Genomic DNA, 18,260 nt, shown 5'->3' with positions numbered 1-18,260 from the left:
ATCTTTATTCCTAAGAAAAATCTCTTTTAACGCTTTCGAAATCATCAATAGATGGCGGGTCTATCACAAATTAAACAAAATTCATATTGACACGTAGATCGGTGCTGCAAAAAAACTCTTAAGTGTGTGAAACAAAAAATAAGAATGTACAAGTATAATCAAGACGATTTGAGCGAGCTTATTATCAGACTTCCAACCAAAAAGATTGCCATCGTGTCACGCCTACCACCAAGTGCATCATCATTCAAACTACATGTTCTGGAAGCTAGCAAACAAAGGACATGGCGTAATAACAAACAAATACGGCAGTAGGTTTACCCAAGTATGAGTACGGATGACAAAAGTGGTCTAAATACTTTCTTCAGGATTTGATAAATTTGTCCTTGTGAAGGAAATATATGTACTAAGGAACTTGTGCATGTACTGAACTCATTGTAAGTCTCTGTTACACTGTTGAGTCAGTAACAGCGAAGTATCAGGAATTGTTCCAGTAAAGCTAAAGCTTCACAGGCTCAGTTTCAAAACATGAATTTCGACTGCCTATATTGTTAAAAATCACAAAATTGAAAATTGAATTATTTGTTATAAGTTAGATTTATTTCGTTTCTTTTAAAGAAATAGATAATTCACAGAAACTCCTCCAGAATGACAAAATAACTATTTTATAGTTTTAGCCGAACAAAATCCCGCAAATTCATATTAGTTGATAAATATCTATTACCCGTATATATATCAAAGTTTGGAGTACTGGTAAGAAATTAATGCTTGAATTTTTAACTGCAAACCTTTTGACTGCACAAATGTGAGTGAAACTATATGCAGTCGTAATAAAATTAAAATATGTCAAGAAATTAAAGTGTTTGTAAAGTATATAATCCAAAATGTCAAAATAAAGGTCACCGTGGGACCTAACTTTTAGTTTGTAAATCACCGCATTCTAATTTTTGCATCAAGGGTAAGTTTCACAACAAATCTTTCGACTAAAGCCGGTTGTAAGTCATGAAAAGTTCACTTTACTTACGATTAATCTTGTCTTAAGTTTATTTGTGAAACCGACTTCTGTATCTGAAGTTTGGCAATCCTTAGCTTTGCAGCTATATATGTCGCGGGCAGGATTCCATTACGATTGGATCCATATTACAGTGACCTGATTTTAGTATACGGTCATCCCCTATTATATCGCCGCGATACAGCCTTTCTGTGCTAATGCGTCGTAAAGCAACAAACAATCAATCAATCCCCTTTTATATGATGTATATATGCATACTTAGTTTGAAAAACCCAGGTTCAGAGGTTCAAAAAATATGGACCGGACACAAATCAGACAAGCACGAAGCAAACAATGTTTGAAAACTTGACGGCTCTAATGTCAATGTCAATGTTAAAATGAACTGATTTAATTCATGAAGAACCACGTGCCATCCCATAATACATCTCTGATTTAAATGTGTTTAACATCAGTTCTATAGTTTAAAGCAATGCATCTTATATTTGAATTCATTGGTTTTAATTCGACACGGGCCGCAAACAAGTGGGGACTGACGGACGGACAGACTTGAAATGTGATTCATATATCCTCCTTTACCTTGCTTGTGGTTGTATTAAACACGTAAGATAGTGATTTCCGATCTTGACATGGTTTGTAGGCTGTTAATAAACAGGAAACTATTGTCACTGTTGATGTGACAAAGACGTCTACTTTTTACTCTCTTCTTTGCGTTGTTTTCTCTCCCTTTTACTCGTCCAACTTACAAATATTTCATCATCTTATTTTTATTTTGCATGACACACCATCAGTTATAGTAAATATTAACACATTTAAGGTCAAATATTTGTTGATTATACGTCGCTTTGTAAAAGGACCGTTTTACCTATAGCAGAATGAAAACGTCAAAATGACGTTATTATCGCCAAACCATGAACGATATGCAGCTAAGAATCAGAGAGACGTTATCATAGTATCGTGTAAAGTAAAATTTGAATTTACTTTATCACCAGCTGCTTCAAATAAGACAATAATACTACAGAAGTGTTATTCTTTCATTTTTTTTTTTGACCCCAATTTAAAAAAAAATGCACCATATTTCACTTTTACGACCGGGAAAAATAGAACCTACACAAGTTTTCCTTTCGAATGATATATAATATAGCTGTGTGTTAGAAAGGTGCATTAAAAATATTTTTTAGGTCTGAATGTCACTCTCCTATTATAAGCAAGCTAACCAAAGATATTAACTATGGCTTCACACTCAATGGAATCCGCTGAAATCGGACATAAAGGTTAGGTCATGATGACCAAATTTATGGTCTTGTTTACACTTTAAAATACAATTCTATGTTGAGATCAGCCTGGTACGACCACAGAGGTCGATTCATGGACAGTTAGGGCAAGTTTGGACACAACATGTATACAAGCTTGATACTGTCTGAATTTGGATTGTGATCAAATTTTTGACATAAAGCCAAATAAAAAAATATGTGTTTTTCCTTTTTCCCTACCTACCCCATATTTTAAGCTTAGAAATAGCATACCTTTAAATTTTACGGTTCATTTTGCAATAAGGCAAGCACTGTAAAAGTAAAAATTTATCTCACATAGACTCCAGTGTATATAAAGTACGAATCCAGCTAGTTCATTTTACTGTTATATGCGGGTATGTCTATTGTAGAATAAAGGATCATGGGAAAATTGTATTTGTTTATGTTTTGAAAATATCAAGTTGAGTGATTTGAAAATAAGTTTTAACATATTTTCATTGTGATATGTCTTGATAATATACAAACATAGCATTAAAGTTCAAATAAGTGTTATAAAAGCATCATAATAAAGCATATCGATTATTGAAAGCGATCCATTTTAACTATAGATGCGATGAATTATCACTGTTAGTGCAGTCATTATTAATGTAGAATTTTCAAAGATGCGAGGAATTTTTATTGTAGAATTATGTGATAAATGCACTTGCAACAAACGAAAAAACTTAGTTGATGACTTTAGGATTTATGAAACATGTATTTTCAAATTGAAATACAAACTCCTCATTCATTCTTCATCAAATATATAGCTTTTCAAACTTGTAACAAAAGCGATTCTCAAAATGAAAAATTCTAGATCCCGGCGCGAATGGATACTACCGCAGAGGTAAAACCATACACATTTGGGTTATTGTACACGAAATGCATGCTACAATTCATTTTTGTTGATTTTAGACACTTTGGAACTCTTTGTGGGCTATTTCAGCAACTAGGCAAAATTTCCCCAAACTAGATACACGGTTAGATTCAGCATGTAAACGAATCCTAAATATCTATATTAAAGGACTTTTGTCTATAAATTTGGACCCCACAAAATTGAAAAAGGGACCAAAAATATAAAAAAAATGCATGCATCGGATACATTTGTTATTGAAGGCATGACTGTAACAATAGGACTAATATACAAAAAATATCTTATTCTGGGGGTCTCATTGGGGGTTCTGATCCCGGATCCCGCTTACTGTTTTGGCAGATTCCTGTATTCCGCTTATTGTTTTGTCAGATTCCCGTATCCCGCTTATACTATGCAGTTCTCTTTTTTTGTAATTATCCGTGTCCCGCTAGACTTCATTTCTCGTTTTTTACGACACAATCATTTGACTTTCACCTGTCACGCTTGCAAAAAATCGGCAATCCGGCGTCACGCTTATACCCAAATGCGACCCACTATTTTACTCTATTCTGACTCATATTAAGCCCATTATAAATATATTAAAAAAGTAGCGTGGATTTTTTTATCCCGTCTCGTTTCGTTTTTGAGCCATATATAGATGTCGTATGTGACAATGAGACAACTCTCCATCCGAGTCACAATTTATAAAAGTAGACCATTATACGTCAAAAATTAATACGGTCTTCAACATGGAGTCTTGGCTCACACCGAACAGCAAGTTATAAAGGGCTCCAGTGTACAACCTTTTAAACGGGAAAACAAAGGTTCAATCTATATCAAGATGTACGTAATTAGTGGTGAAGTGTCATGGAAATGGATAAAAAAGTAAGGATAAAGATCCCTATACGCTTTATCAGAAACTAAATGGAATACATTTGAAATAAATGTTATTTCTATTGAATATATTAGAGTGTTTTAAAACCAATCTTTCCTCCGTAAGTTAAATTTCATCAAATCTGTCTCTTACTTTATCTATAATTGTTTGAGCAAGTCGACTAAATTAAGGCTTTACAGCTAATTTCCTAATGTATGTAAAGCAAAACTTTGGTTGGCTTGCTTGTTTTGTTTGTTTAATTGTTTATACAAACTTTGTAAATAAGATTGACATTTTTAAACAATATGAATAAGCATAGTTTAACCTGTATTTTTAATATTTGAATTACATTGGGTGTTATCATAATGATTATCCAATAAAAGAAAAGCAAGCAAGTCAACTAAAGTCTTGCTCTACATGCTTAAAGAAATGAGCTGTAATAGATAACAAAAAAAATAATTATACAGTGAAAATGCACCGCATATACAATACTAATGATTCGCTCCACAGTGAAAATGAAAGAATAGTATCATTATTCGACAGTAAACATGACTAGCATTACGAAATCATCATAGTGGAATTTAGTTAAATATGAAGAAACTGAATTACAAAACATATTCTATGTTATACAACTTTATTAATTGTATTAAAATGAATATATTTTACTGCAACAACATCTCACCTGTTAGTTATAAAGCACCTGCACTATCTGTTTGTGAAAAGTCATAAATATTTACCTATTTTGGTATATATTTCACAGCTGGATGGCTTTAGGCGCGATAAAACCCCGCTGCATCTCTTACTTTGTTTTATTAGTATTGTGTATTTCTGAACATATACATTTAACTAATTTTCTTCATTTTCTTCAAAAATTAAAAAAAGTTCGTCTGTTTATTTATCATTCTACATTAGACATTTATGGCATATACAGTAAAAATGATATTTTAGGATCCGCACTTTACATACACTGGACTCAATGTAAAAAAACAATCAGTATTTAAAAAAAATCCCTACCTATCTACCCTAAAAAAAAAAAAAATGTAATAGTAAACGCTCATACTTTTTTGTGTGGCTTAGTATAGGTTTTTGACACAAACTAAATGTGGTCAAAAATCTATTGTGCAATACTGTGATATTGATTCAGATTTAACGAAGTGTGCTTGTAACGAGTTAATCTCCAAATTGCTACTACGCTATTCCCGGGTTTGTGCTATCGATCATGATTTCCTTGATAGAGGATTGCTGCTCACAAGGAATCTTTAAACCAAGAGTTCAAAATGGTGAAGTTGAAATCCTCCCTTCGTACATTTTATGGACGCTATCACGAGTTGGTTGACCGGTATGGAATGGCCGTTTCACTGATGATATCGAATATGTTCCTTATGTCGTTACAATAATACACTCTCCTTTTCACGAATGTAACCTTACGAATAAGACTGTTTACCGTATTTGTAATAACATAAGCAACGAGACGGGTGCCACATGTGTAGCAGGATATGCTTACCATTCCTGAGCACCTGAGATCACCCCCAGATTTATTTTTTTCTGTTTGTCTTTTTGTCGAGCCTTCGACTTTAGTCGAAAAAGCGAGACTAAGCGATCCCACTTTCCGTCGTCGTCGGTGTCGTCGGCGGCGTCAACAAATATTCACTCTGTGGTTAAAGTTTTTGAAATTTTAATAACTTTCTTAAACTATACTCGATTTCTAGTAAACTTGGACAGAAGCTTGTTTATGATCATAAGATAGTATCCAGAAGTAAATTTTGTAAAAATAAAATTCCATTTTTTCCGTATTTTACTTAAAAATGGACTTAGTTTTTTCTGCGGGGAAACATTACATTCACTCTGTGGTTAAAGTTTTTAGAATTTTAATAACTTTCTTAAACTATACTCGATTTCTAGTAAACTTGGACAGAAGCTTGTTTATGATCATAAGATAGTATCCAGAAGTAAATTTTGTAAAAATAAAATTCCATTTTTTCCGTATTTTACTTAAAAATGGACTTAGTTTTTTCTGCGGGGAAACATTACATTCGCTTTGTGGTTAAAGTTTTTAGAATTTAAATAACCTTCTTAAACTATCCTTGGTTTTATGTGGATGAAAATATACCAGAGATAAACTTAGAGACCTTGGAAAATAGTTTTATTCCCAGCATTTTCATCGAAGGAGCATTTAGTGTTTCTAAACTAAATAATAATCTCGAGCTGATCTATTAAGGGCATACGATACAGTTTTGATCCTGTATTTACAAGTTCATAAAAATTTGCATATAGGCTATTTTTCACCTGATTAAATTAAATATGTAATGAAAAGTATACCTTCATGTGCTACTTTTTGCGTAAAATGAGGTCGAAATTTTGTATATTTCCTCGAAATTCAGATTTGTGGCCGTAATTTCTTTTTCGAAAGAAAGACATAACTTTTTTGTTATAAAAGATAAAAACAAATTGTTTTTTGTTAAATAATCGGTAATTTCTGTATTTTATAAATATCTTTAAAAAATATGCATTTTTTTATTCAGAAATGACTCATATTTATCAAATGTTCTTGAATTGAGGAAAAAACGAAATTTTTTACTGCATGTTTATCACAATTAAAAAAAATCCTCTATTTACAGTTTTATAAAATTTGGGTCACATAATCTCCCTGCAAAATGAAACCTAATGCCGTTTTGAAAAATAGGGGTCCATGAACTCGTTTTCAAATTAAATCAGTTTGAATGATAAAAATCAGTCGAAAAATGCATCTTTTCCCGATATGTCACAGTTTGACGTCGCGAAAATAACAAATTACGTTAGCAACGTCATTACCTTCCCTGTTACTGTATCGTATGCCCTTAAATGATGACGCGGTGCCAGACAGCTTTCTCTTTGGACATTCTCGTCACAAAAGCAGAACACTAATTTCATATCATTGTATGTCAGTAATGACAGTATATCGGAAGTTTCTCTCTAAGCAAGTAGAAAATTTCAGTTGTTGTCTCTTTCAGATTATAGTTACTTGCCGAAACAGTCAGATTGTTGAATAATATACTTATGTCGAACCCCGGAACACATAGTTTTTATTTTTTTGTATATGTTTCTTGCTTTTTGCTAATTATCTGAAAGCGAGACTCATGATATTATAACGTGCAGTAGTCTCAGTCTGAAACTGAGGCGAGCTGACTCATCGTTGCACACACCTTCACATAGAAGACCTTCAAGTTGAACCATATGTAAAAGACAAAGAAATAGCTCAAACAACATTTAAAGAGGATACAACATGACTAATATATAAACTCAGTGATGATGAAACTCAAACATACTTACACAAATCTAACAATTACTTAATCTAATATAACTTATCTTTAACCCCCCTTTATAGAGGCACCATATTTTCATACGTAGAACAGGTGCTCTCTTTATAAATACATTTAGTACTGCTTCTCCCTTTATCATTGGGCATCTAACCATAGTTACGTCATGCTCATCTCTGCCCCAAGTGCTCTCTACTGGTCCGAGACCACAATTGTCGTCCCTTGATTTTCGTTGTTCACGAATATAGTCCCTAGTGTTAACAGTGGGTTACTTGCCAATAATTTTTATACCCCTTCCAAATTTATTTCTCCATGTTTAATGCCTCAAATTGTAAGTAGGGGGGTGAAATTACACAGTAAAAAAAATTGGGTCCAGAATTTTACAGGAAAGTAGTGATTCGGTCCAGCTGAAAAAGGTTAAAAATTAGCACTTCGGAAGCTGTCAAAAGATTTCAAGACACCCTAAACACAAAATTGTCCATATTTTGAGTTTGAGGCGATGAAGTTTTCTATAATTTTGATATAATTTGTCCCAAAAGTAGTACAACACACTGTAAAAATTTCATTGAGAAAGCGCAGGTGGGATTTTTTTAATTTTTATTTATGTTCTAAAAGAAATGCACTACGAATTAATTGTGTTCTCGGACCTAAGAGGTGAAGTCTGTAAAAATAGAATCTGTAATTTGGCAACTTCCCTAAATGATTTGGTGGTGTCAATTTGTCAAATAGCATGAAACTAAAGGATTTAAACTTTTATTTTATAGAATTTCTGCAAAAATGACCAATTTTGGCATTTTATGGTCAAAATAGGCATTTTAAGGCTTTTTCAATATTGATGCATACATGGCATCCTGACTTTCTATCTGACAGGTTTTCATGTGTCAATACTTGTGTTTCTATGCCTTTATCTAGTTCTTTTACTTGTTTATGAACTCAGAATCTACAGAAAAGAAGATTATCTCAGACAATATGTACAAAATGTGTTGTATAAATGACCCTTGTCTAACGCCCTGTTTGGATGAAGTCAAAAGTGGGGTTCTTGGTACATAAAATTTGAAGTCCACAATTAAGACCTCACTAAATTTGTATCCAAAGCACTTTACAATGTCTATTGTACCTGTTCCATCTCACATAATATCTTATTTTTCTTCTGTAGGATAGCAAGTGGTTTAAATATAAGCCTGTTGAGACTAAAATTGCATTCAAGTATTTCATTAAAAAGGCAAAAATCTTTGTATCAGACCATACTCTCTGTAAGAAAAGTTAATTGCAAGAGCCTTTTTGTGCTCAGATTTGTTGTATCATGTCACATGAGTCTAGAAATGATAAAAAAGACACAATTTTTTATTTCTTATAGCCTCAATATGCATTTTTAAATGTAAATATGTGGCACGGCCTAAATTGACCCTTATTTTTTTCCAGTCTTACTTGGCTTAAGACCCTTTTAAACTAATATGATATGTTATTTGTGACTTTTCTTTCCATTTTAAGTACATTCAATACATATGTAAGGATTATTCATAACCAAAAAGCTTCACAAATTTAAAATTGCTGGAAAATATTACATCTTCATGTAAGGCCCCCTTTCATTGAAAAACCTCAATTTTTAGGCCCAGGCTGATATAAATTTCACTTTTGAATAATTATGCTAAGTCTGATAAATCAAATGAGTACTCTATTGATTTAAGTACATAATAAATGATATATTAGGGCATTTAAAAAGTATTTTTTTGCAATATTTTAATTTTCAAAGCCCATAATGTTGATAGTTGAAATTATTCAATTTTAACGTAAAAATTTAACACGCAAAGATGAGTATTGAATTTAACATATTGTCTATAATATATATCCTATTGTTATGAAACTTTGCAAGCAGTGTTATAATTAATTAAGCTTTGGTCATACCAAGTTTTTTTAAGATTTGTCAACTCTTTCTATCCTATTAGGTCCGAGACCACAATTGTCGTCCCTTGATTTTCGTTGTTCACGAATATAGTCCCTAGTGTTAACAGTGGGTTACTTGCCAATAATTTTTATACCCCTTCCAAATTTATTTCTCCATGTTTAATGCCTCAAATTGTAAGTAGGGGGGTGAAATTACACAGTAAAAAAAATTGGGTCCAGAATTTTACAGGAAAGTAGTGATTCGGTCCAGCTGAAAAAGGTTAAAAATTAGCACTTCGGAAGCTGTCAAAAGATTTCAAGACACCCTAAACACAAAATTGTCCATATTTTGAGTTTGAGGCGATGAAGTTTTCTATAATTTTGATATAATTTGTCCCAAAAGTAGTACAACACACTGTAAAAATTTCATTGAGAAAGCGCAGGTGGGATTTTTTTAATTTTTATTTATGTTCTAAAAGAAATGCACTACGAATTAATTGTGTTCTCGGACCTAAGAGGTGAAGTCTGTAAAAATAGAATCTGTAATTTGGCAACTTCCCTAAATGATTTGGTGGTGTCAATTTGTCAAATAGCATGAAACTAAAGGATTTAAACTTTTATTTTATAGAATTTCTGCAAAAATGACCAATTTTGGCATTTTATGGTCAAAATAGGCATTTTAAGGCTTTTTCAATATTGATGCATACATGGCATCCTGACTTTCTATCTGACAGGTTTTCATGTGTCAATACTTGTGTTTCTATGCCTTTATCTAGTTCTTTTACTTGTTTATGAACTCAGAATCTACAGAAAAGAAGATTATCTCAGACAATATGTACAAAATGTGTTGTATAAATGACCCTTGTCTAACGCCCTGTTTGGATGAAGTCAAAAGTGGGGTTCTTGGTACATAAAATTTGAAGTCCACAATTAAGACCTCACTAAATTTGTATCCAAAGCACTTTACAATGTCTATTGTACCTGTTCCATCTCACATAATATCTTATTTTTCTTCTGTAGGATAGCAAGTGGTTTAAATATAAGCCTGTTGAGACTAAAATTGCATTCAAGTATTTCATTAAAAAGGCAAAAATCTTTGTATCAGACCATACTCTCTGTAAGAAAAGTTAATTGCAAGAGCCTTTTTGTGCTCAGATTTGTTGTATCATGTCACATGAGTCTAGAAATGATAAAAAAGACACAATTTTTTATTTCTTATAGCCTCAATATGCATTTTTAAATGTAAATATGTGGCACGGCCTAAATTGACCCTTATTTTTTTCCAGTCTTACTTGGCTTAAGACCCTTTTAAACTAATATGATATGTTATTTGTGACTTTTCTTTCCATTTTAAGTACATTCAATACATATGTAAGGATTATTCATAACCAAAAAGCTTCACAAATTTAAAATTGCTGGAAAATATTACATCTTCATGTAAGGCCCCCTTTCATTGAAAAACCTCAATTTTTAGGCCCAGGCTGATATAAATTTCACTTTTGAATAATTATGCTAAGTCTGATAAATCAAATGAGTACTCTATTGATTTAAGTACATAATAAATGATATATTAGGGCATTTAAAAAGTATTTTTTTGCAATATTTTAATTTTCAAAGCCCATAATGTTGATAGTTGAAATTATTCAATTTTAACGTAAAAATTTAACACGCAAAGATGAGTATTGAATTTAACATATTGTCTATAATATATATCCTATTGTTATGAAACTTTGCAAGCAGTGTTATAATTAATTAAGCTTTGGTCATACCAAGTTTTTTTAAGATTTGTCAACTCTTTCTATCCTATTAGGTCCGAGACCACAATTGTCGTCCCTTGATTTTCGTTGTTCACGAATATAGTCCCTAGTGTTAACAGTGGGTTACTTGCCAATAATTTTTATACCCCTTCCAAATTTATTTCTCCATGTTTAATGCCTCAAATTGTAAGTAGGGGGGTGAAATTACACAGTAAAAAAAATTGGGTCCAGAATTTTACAGGAAAGTAGTGATTCGGTCCAGCTGAAAAAGGTTAAAAATTAGCACTTCGGAAGCTGTCAAAAGATTTCAAGACACCCTAAACACAAAATTGTCCATATTTTGAGTTTGAGGCGATGAAGTTTTCTATAATTTTGATATAATTTGTCCCAAAAGTAGTACAACACACTGTAAAAATTTCATTGAGAAAGCGCAGGTGGGATTTTTTTAATTTTTATTTATGTTCTAAAAGAAATGCACTACGAATTAATTGTGTTCTCGGACCTAAGAGGTGAAGTCTGTAAAAATAGAATCTGTAATTTGGCAACTTCCCTAAATGATTTGGTGGTGTCAATTTGTCAAATAGCATGAAACTAAAGGATTTAAACTTTTATTTTATAGAATTTCTGCAAAAATGACCAATTTTGGCATTTTATGGTCAAAATAGGCATTTTAAGGCTTTTTCAATATTGATGCATACATGGCATCCTGACTTTCTATCTGACAGGTTTTCATGTGTCAATACTTGTGTTTCTATGCCTTTATCTAGTTCTTTTACTTGTTTATGAACTCAGAATCTACAGAAAAGAAGATTATCTCAGACAATATGTACAAAATGTGTTGTATAAATGACCCTTGTCTAACGCCCTGTTTGGATGAAGTCAAAAGTGGGGTTCTTGGTACATAAAATTTGAAGTCCACAATTAAGACCTCACTAAATTTGTATCCAAAGCACTTTACAATGTCTATTGTACCTGTTCCATCTCACATAATATCTTATTTTTCTTCTGTAGGATAGCAAGTGGTTTAAATATAAGCCTGTTGAGACTAAAATTGCATTCAAGTATTTCATTAAAAAGGCAAAAATCTTTGTATCAGACCATACTCTCTGTAAGAAAAGTTAATTGCAAGAGCCTTTTTGTGCTCAGATTTGTTGTATCATGTCACATGAGTCTAGAAATGATAAAAAAGACACAATTTTTTATTTCTTATAGCCTCAATATGCATTTTTAAATGTAAATATGTGGCACGGCCTAAATTGACCCTTATTTTTTTCCAGTCTTACTTGGCTTAAGACCCTTTTAAACTAATATGATATGTTATTTGTGACTTTTCTTTCCATTTTAAGTACATTCAATACATATGTAAGGATTATTCATAACCAAAAAGCTTCACAAATTTAAAATTGCTGGAAAATATTACATCTTCATGTAAGGCCCCCTTTCATTGAAAAACCTCAATTTTTAGGCCCAGGCTGATATAAATTTCACTTTTGAATAATTATGCTAAGTCTGATAAATCAAATGAGTACTCTATTGATTTAAGTACATAATAAATGATATATTAGGGCATTTAAAAAGTATTTTTTTGCAATATTTTAATTTTCAAAGCCCATAATGTTGATAGTTGAAATTATTCAATTTTAACGTAAAAATTTAACACGCAAAGATGAGTATTGAATTTAACATATTGTCTATAATATATATCCTATTGTTATGAAACTTTGCAAGCAGTGTTATAATTAATTAAGCTTTGGTCATACCAAGTTTTTTTAAGATTTGTCAACTCTTTCTATCCTATTAGGTCCGAGACCACAATTGTCGTCCCTTGATTTTCGTTGTTCACGAATATAGTCCCTAGTGTTAACAGTGGGTTACTTGCCAATAATTTTTATACCCCTTCCAAATTTATTTCTCCATGTTTAATGCCTCAAATTGTAAGTAGGGGGGTGAAATTACACAGTAAAAAAAATTGGGTCCAGAATTTTACAGGAAAGTAGTGATTCGGTCCAGCTGAAAAAGGTTAAAAATTAGCACTTCGGAAGCTGTCAAAAGATTTCAAGACACCCTAAACACAAAATTGTCCATATTTTGAGTTTGAGGCGATGAAGTTTTCTATAATTTTGATATAATTTGTCCCAAAAGTAGTACAACACACTGTAAAAATTTCATTGAGAAAGCGCAGGTGGGATTTTTTTAATTTTTATTTATGTTCTAAAAGAAATGCACTACGAATTAATTGTGTTCTCGGACCTAAGAGGTGAAGTCTGTAAAAATAGAATCTGTAATTTGGCAACTTCCCTAAATGATTTGGTGGTGTCAATTTGTCAAATAGCATGAAACTAAAGGATTTAAACTTTTATTTTATAGAATTTCTGCAAAAATGACCAATTTTGGCATTTTATGGTCAAAATAGGCATTTTAAGGCTTTTTCAATATTGATGCATACATGGCATCCTGACTTTCTATCTGACAGGTTTTCATGTGTCAATACTTGTGTTTCTATGCCTTTATCTAGTTCTTTTACTTGTTTATGAACTCAGAATCTACAGAAAAGAAGATTATCTCAGACAATATGTACAAAATGTGTTGTATAAATGACCCTTGTCTAACGCCCTGTTTGGATGAAGTCAAAAGTGGGGTTCTTGGTACATAAAATTTGAAGTCCACAATTAAGACCTCACTAAATTTGTATCCAAAGCACTTTACAATGTCTATTGTACCTGTTCCATCTCACATAATATCTTATTTTTCTTCTGTAGGATAGCAAGTGGTTTAAATATAAGCCTGTTGAGACTAAAATTGCATTCAAGTATTTCATTAAAAAGGCAAAAATCTTTGTATCAGACCATACTCTCTGTAAGAAAAGTTAATTGCAAGAGCCTTTTTGTGCTCAGATTTGTTGTATCATGTCACATGAGTCTAGAAATGATAAAAAAGACACAATTTTTTATTTCTTATAGCCTCAATATGCATTTTTAAATGTAAATATGTGGCACGGCCTAAATTGACCCTTATTTTTTTCCAGTCTTACTTGGCTTAAGACCCTTTTAAACTAATATGATATGTTATTTGTGACTTTTCTTTCCATTTTAAGTACATTCAATACATATGTAAGGATTATTCATAACCAAAAAGCTTCACAAATTTAAAATTGCTGGAAAATATTACATCTTCATGTAAGGCCCCCTTTCATTGAAAAACCTCAATTTTTAGGCCCAGGCTGATATAAATTTCACTTTTGAATAATTATGCTAAGTCTGATAAATCAAATGAGTACTCTATTGATTTAAGTACATAATAAATGATATATTAGGGCATTTAAAAAGTATTTTTTTGCAATATTTTAATTTTCAAAGCCCATAATGTTGATAGTTGAAATTATTCAATTTTAACGTAAAAATTTAACACGCAAAGATGAGTATTGAATTTAACATATTGTCTATAATATATATCCTATTGTTATGAAACTTTGCAAGCAGTGTTATAATTAATTAAGCTTTGGTCATACCAAGTTTTTTTAAGATTTGTCAACTCTTTCTATCCTATTAGGTCCGAGACCACAATTGTCGTCCCTTGATTTTCGTTGTTCACGAATATAGTCCCTAGTGTTAACAGTGGGTTACTTGCCAATAATTTTTATACCCCTTCCAAATTTATTTCTCCATGTTTAATGCCTCAAATTGTAAGTAGGGGGGTGAAATTACACAGTAAAAAAAATTGGGTCCAGAATTTTACAGGAAAGTAGTGATTCGGTCCAGCTGAAAAAGGTTAAAAATTAGCACTTCGGAAGCTGTCAAAAGATTTCAAGACACCCTAAACACAAAATTGTCCATATTTTGAGTTTGAGGCGATGAAGTTTTCTATAATTTTGATATAATTTGTCCCAAAAGTAGTACAACACACTGTAAAAATTTCATTGAGAAAGCGCAGGTGGGATTTTTTTAATTTTTATTTATGTTCTAAAAGAAATGCACTACGAATTAATTGTGTTCTCGGACCTAAGAGGTGAAGTCTGTAAAAATAGAATCTGTAATTTGGCAACTTCCCTAAATGATTTGGTGGTGTCAATTTGTCAAATAGCATGAAACTAAAGGATTTAAACTTTTATTTTATAGAATTTCTGCAAAAATGACCAATTTTGGCATTTTATGGTCAAAATAGGCATTTTAAGGCTTTTTCAATATTGATGCATACATGGCATCCTGACTTTCTATCTGACAGGTTTTCATGTGTCAATACTTGTGTTTCTATGCCTTTATCTAGTTCTTTTACTTGTTTATGAACTCAGAATCTACAGAAAAGAAGATTATCTCAGACAATATGTACAAAATGTGTTGTATAAATGACCCTTGTCTAACGCCCTGTTTGGATGAAGTCAAAAGTGGGGTTCTTGGTACATAAAATTTGAAGTCCACAATTAAGACCTCACTAAATTTGTATCCAAAGCACTTTACAATGTCTATTGTACCTGTTCCATCTCACATAATATCTTATTTTTCTTCTGTAGGATAGCAAGTGGTTTAAATATAAGCCTGTTGAGACTAAAATTGCATTCAAGTATTTCATTAAAAAGGCAAAAATCTTTGTATCAGACCATACTCTCTGTAAGAAAAGTTAATTGCAAGAGCCTTTTTGTGCTCAGATTTGTTGTATCATGTCACATGAGTCTAGAAATGATAAAAAAGACACAATTTTTTATTTCTTATAGCCTCAATATGCATTTTTAAATGTAAATATGTGGCACGGCCTAAATTGACCCTTATTTTTTTCCAGTCTTACTTGGCTTAAGACCCTTTTAAACTAATATGATATGTTATTTGTGACTTTTCTTTCCATTTTAAGTACATTCAATACATATGTAAGGATTATTCATAACCAAAAAGCTTCACAAATTTAAAATTGCTGGAAAATATTACATCTTCATGTAAGGCCCCCTTTCATTGAAAAACCTCAATTTTTAGGCCCAGGCTGATATAAATTTCACTTTTGAATAATTATGCTAAGTCTGATAAATCAAATGAGTACTCTATTGATTTAAGTACATAATAAATGATATATTAGGGCATTTAAAAAGTATTTTTTTGCAATATTTTAATTTTCAAAGCCCATAATGTTGATAGTTGAAATTATTCAATTTTAACGTAAAAATTTAACACGCAAAGATGAGTATTGAATTTAACATATTGTCTATAATATATATCCTATTGTTATGAAACTTTGCAAGCAGTGTTATAATTAATTAAGCTTTGGTCATACCAAGTTTTTTTAAGATTTGTCAACTCTTTCTATCCTATTAGGTCCGAGACCACAATTGTCGTCCCTTGATTTTCGTTGTTCACGAATATAGTCCCTAGTGTTAACAGTGGGTTACTTGCCAATAATTTTTATACCCCTTCCAAATTTATTTCTCCATGTTTAATGCCTCAAATTGTAAGTAGGGGGGTGAAATTACACAGTAAAAAAAATTGGGTCCAGAATTTTACAGGAAAGTAGTGATTCGGTCCAGCTGAAAAAGGTTAAAAATTAGCACTTCGGAAGCTGTCAAAAGATTTCAAGACACCCTAAACACAAAATTGTCCATATTTTGAGTTTGAGGCGATGAAGTTTTCTATAATTTTGATATAATTTGTCCCAAAAGTAGTACAACACACTGTAAAAATTTCATTGAGAAAGCGCAGGTGGGATTTTTTTAATTTTTATTTATGTTCTAAAAGAAATGCACTACGAATTAATTGTGTTCTCGGACCTAAGAGGTGAAGTCTGTAAAAATAGAATCTGTAATTTGGCAACTTCCCTAAATGATTTGGTGGTGTCAATTTGTCAAATAGCATGAAACTAAAGGATTTAAACTTTTATTTTATAGAATTTCTGCAAAAATGACCAATTTTGGCATTTTATGGTCAAAATAGGCATTTTAAGGCTTTTTCAATATTGATGCATACATGGCATCCTGACTTTCTATCTGACAGGTTTTCATGTGTCAATACTTGTGTTTCTATGCCTTTATCTAGTTCTTTTACTTGTTTATGAACTCAGAATCTACAGAAAAGAAGATTATCTCAGACAATATGTACAAAATGTGTTGTATAAATGACCCTTGTCTAACGCCCTGTTTGGATGAAGTCAAAAGTGGGGTTCTTGGTACATAAAATTTGAAGTCCACAATTAAGACCTCACTAAATTTGTATCCAAAGCACTTTACAATGTCTATTGTACCTGTTCCATCTCACATAATATCTTATTTTTCTTCTGTAGGATAGCAAGTGGTTTAAATATAAGCCTGTTGAGACTAAAATTGCATTCAAGTATTTCATTAAAAAGGCAAAAATCTTTGTATCAGACCATACTCTCTGTAAGAAAAGTTAATTGCAAGAGCCTTTTTGTGCTCAGATTTGTTGTATCATGTCACATGAGTCTAGAAATGATAAAAAAGACACAATTTTTTATTTCTTATAGCCTCAATATGCATTTTTAAATGTAAATATGTGGCACGGCCTAAATTGACCCTTATTTTTTTCCAGTCTTACTTGGCTTAAGACCCTTTTAAACTAATATGATATGTTATTTGTGACTTTTCTTTCCATTTTAAGTACATTCAATACATATGTAAGGATTATTCATAACCAAAAAGCTTCACAAATTTAAAATTGCTGGAAAATATTACATCTTCATGTAAGGCCCCCTTTCATTGAAAAACCTCAATTTTTAGGCCCAGGCTGATATAAATTTCACTTTTGAATAATTATGCTAAGTCTGATAAATCAAATGAGTACTCTATTGATTTAAGTACATAATAAATGATATATTAGGGCATTTAAAAAGTATTTTTTTGCAATATTTTAATTTTCAAAGCCCATAATGTTGATAGTTGAAATTATTCAATTTTAACGTAAAAATTTAACACGCAAAGATGAGTATTGAATTTAACATATTGTCTATAATATATATCCTATTGTTATGAAACTTTGCAAGCAGTGTTATAATTAATTAAGCTTTGGTCATACCAAGTTTTTTTAAGATTTGTCAACTCTTTCTATCCTATTAGGTCCGAGACCACAATTGTCGTCCCTTGATTTTCGTTGTTCACGAATATAGTCCCTAGTGTTAACAGTGGGTTACTTGCCAATAATTTTTATACCCCTTCCAAATTTATTTCTCCATGTTTAATGCCTCAAATTGTAAGTAGGGGGGTGAAATTACACAGTAAAAAAAATTGGGTCCAGAATTTTACAGGAAAGTAGTGATTCGGTCCAGCTGAAAAAGGTTAAAAATTAGCACTTCGGAAGCTGTCAAAAGATTTC

This window comes from Mytilus trossulus, unplaced genomic scaffold (assembly GCF_036588685.1).
Source record: "Mytilus trossulus isolate FHL-02 unplaced genomic scaffold, PNRI_Mtr1.1.1.hap1 h1tg000406l__unscaffolded, whole genome shotgun sequence".
Classification (NCBI taxonomy): domain Eukaryota; kingdom Metazoa; phylum Mollusca; class Bivalvia; order Mytilida; family Mytilidae; genus Mytilus; species Mytilus trossulus.
Note: the sequence above shows the minus strand (reverse complement) of the source record.